Raw genomic sequence first — 2,928 nt, forward strand, 5'->3', positions numbered from 1 at the left:
CCATAGAACCGAAGCTGCTGCTCTTAGAGCTCATGTTCACAGCTCCCTTGGACACTAAATTTAACAGATGGGACACTTCAATCCAGGGCACAGTTGTCAAAAACCACAGTTTAAATCAGTCACAGACAACTGCTTCATTCCCCACACTTGCCTGGGTGTAACAACTGCAGGAATGCCTCTGCTTAAATTACACCCAGTGACACCACAGGGAGAGGCATGTCTAGGCTGCATTCATTCTCTGTCCTCTCCAAGCTGCTTTTATAACAGGAGTCATTGCCCTTTCCAAAATGGGGTGCCAGGGTTCTGAACCGTGTTCCTCTATCGGAAGAGTACGTGTGGGTTTATATAGGCAATCAACAGCAAGGTGGGAGGGTGATTGAGGTAGGAGGGAGAGGAGGGAGCCAGGGCGGGACGGGGGAGATGTACTGAGTCCCGCAGGAGGGAGTGTGGTAGCCAAGGATTAGCCAGAGACGTGGTGGCACTGGGCGACGACTTAGAAAAATTCAATGATGCGAAGAGGCTTCTACCTGCGGCCCCTGACCTGTGTGCCTGTAATAACTGGTTTATGCGTTATCATGCATTACGGAATCCACCCATTCGTTCGTTCACTGGGGTATTTGTTGAGGAGCCACGCTGTGCCATTCACCGCGCCAGGCACTGGGGACACAGAAGTAAATGAGACACGGTGTCTGCCCTTAAGGAGTTCATGGTCTCGTTTCCATTCTCAGTTGTTCAACTATTCATCCAGCCTAGAACTCGCTGTCGTTCATTCTCCCAGCACCTGTTGAGGGCCAGGCACTGCATTGCACTGGTTGGCGGAGACACAGAGATACAGAGAAAAATAGGACAAGATCCGTGACCTTCAGAGCATTCCGTAAACATGTAGACACGTCCATTTGTATTCAGTGTGGTAAGAGACATTTGGCTTAGAGGAGCCTCTAAGATGCCCTATGACCAAAGATCTTTGATCTAGAGGGAGCGTGCCTGGAATTGGGAAGAAGAGGGCCTGGGGGGGGGCAGACTCTTGTGTCTGGGACTTGTCCCATCACAATGCCAGGCACCTAGGTAGGGGCTTGGTAAACGTTTGTTATTTCTATTTGGGGAACGATCTCTCTCATCATTCCCTTTACATGGCAAAAAAAAAAAAAAAAAAAAAAAGCACTTAAGCTAGTGAAATAAAGCAGGAAGGCCTCCTGATGAACAGATTCTGTCCTACCTGGGGTTCATGGGCTTCATAGCTTCTTAAGCTGATAGTCCTCCTGTCAGTGCCCCCACTACCTGGTACTGGCAGTTCTCAATCCAGAGGTCTCTAAAAGTAGTGACTGGTGCCCTTAAGATGTATTTCGTTCAATATTGAAAAAAGGCTAATAGAAACTGTACATTCAGCCAAGACAAAGCCACAAAGAGCTAAGTACAATATCATGTTTCTTTGCTTTTGACTGAAATTATATTAGCTCAGTGTGGTTATCTCGTGTGGATCAGAAGCTCCGAGGAAGTAAAAAATTGGGAAAATGAATTATTCCATAATAAAATAGCTTTGCTAGATAAAAATCTTTCCAAACATGGGGCCCGCGGGGGAAAAAGTAATAAAAGGGATCCTTGGTGGTGAAAAGGTTGGAAATCACCGGCCTCCAAGTCTGGATGCCAAAGTTTGGCTGCAGATTCAAAGCCTATGACCACAGAATCCTGGGATTATTGGCATCTGACACCCCTGATGTGGTTCCTGTTGGAAAAGCAAACATGCTCCCTGCCCGGCTTTCTAAAGTGTTATACATTAACCGGCTTACAAAGCGCCATTCACGGGTGGACAGGGTTTTTTTTTTTTTTTTTTTGGATCGCGGTTTACTGTGTTGTTGTACCTGCAGTGAAAGAACACTTCAGAGGAAGCAGAGGCTTGCCTGAAATCTACAAAGCTATGCGATTGCTGGACAAGCGCTCAGCTCCTTGTAACTTACAGGGCTGGAACAAGCTGTCCGCACCTTTCTCCTTCTTGTCAGTAGCCTCCGTCCAGGACCTCTGAGAACACACATTCCATGAACAGGCTGGAAACAGGCTAAAGACATCCACTGGGTATAAGCAAAGGAGGAGAGGTCCTGCAGGCTGGGGAGGGAAGGCGGAGGAGGTTTGGAAGTGGCCTGCTCCTAGAATCAGTCCCACTCTTCCCATTGTCTGGAAAAGTTTTCTGGAGGAGGTTGAGGGGGAGAGCTCAGAAAAACTTAAGAGAGGGGAGAGCTGAGGTTTCTAGACGGAGAAGCAACTCCCAGAGATACCGATCTCCCAGCCCGCATTTAAAATCTTTTTAAAATTGTAACTGTGATCAAATACACATCAGATTTACCATCTTAGTCATTTTGAAGGCTGCAGTTCGATAATGCTCAGTATACTCACACTGGTGTTGTGAAACCGGTCGCTAGCACTTTTTCATCTTGCCTAACTGAAACTTTGCACCCACCAAACAACAGCCCCCCAGCCCCTGGTAACCACCGTGCTACTTTCTGCTTCTATGAAGTCCACTACTGTAGATACCTCATATAAATGGGATCATGCCATATTTGCCTTCTTATGGCTGGCTTCTTTCATCTAGCGTAATGTCCTCCCGGCATATCCATTTTGTAGCATGCACCAGAATTTTCTTCTTTTTTATGGCTGAATAATATTCCATTCTACATAGGTACCGCATTGTGTTTATCCATTTGTCTGTCAGTGGGCACTTGGGTTGCTCTACATTTTGGCTCTTGTAAATACTGCTGCTGTGGACAGGGGGGTGCAAGTATATCGTGGAGACTCTGCTTTCAGTTCTTTGGGGTACATACCCATAAATGGTACTGCTGGGTCATGTGATAATTCTATTCTCAGTTTTTCGAGGAACTGCCACACCGAGTTCTGTAGTAGCCACACCATTTTACATGCTCTCCAGCAACGCACAAG

The sequence above is a fragment of the Mirounga leonina genome, unplaced genomic scaffold (assembly GCF_011800145.1).
Source record: "Mirounga leonina isolate KUSES-001 unplaced genomic scaffold, KU_Mleo_1.0 Mir_101664, whole genome shotgun sequence".
Classification (NCBI taxonomy): Eukaryota; Metazoa; Chordata; class Mammalia; order Carnivora; family Phocidae; genus Mirounga; species Mirounga leonina.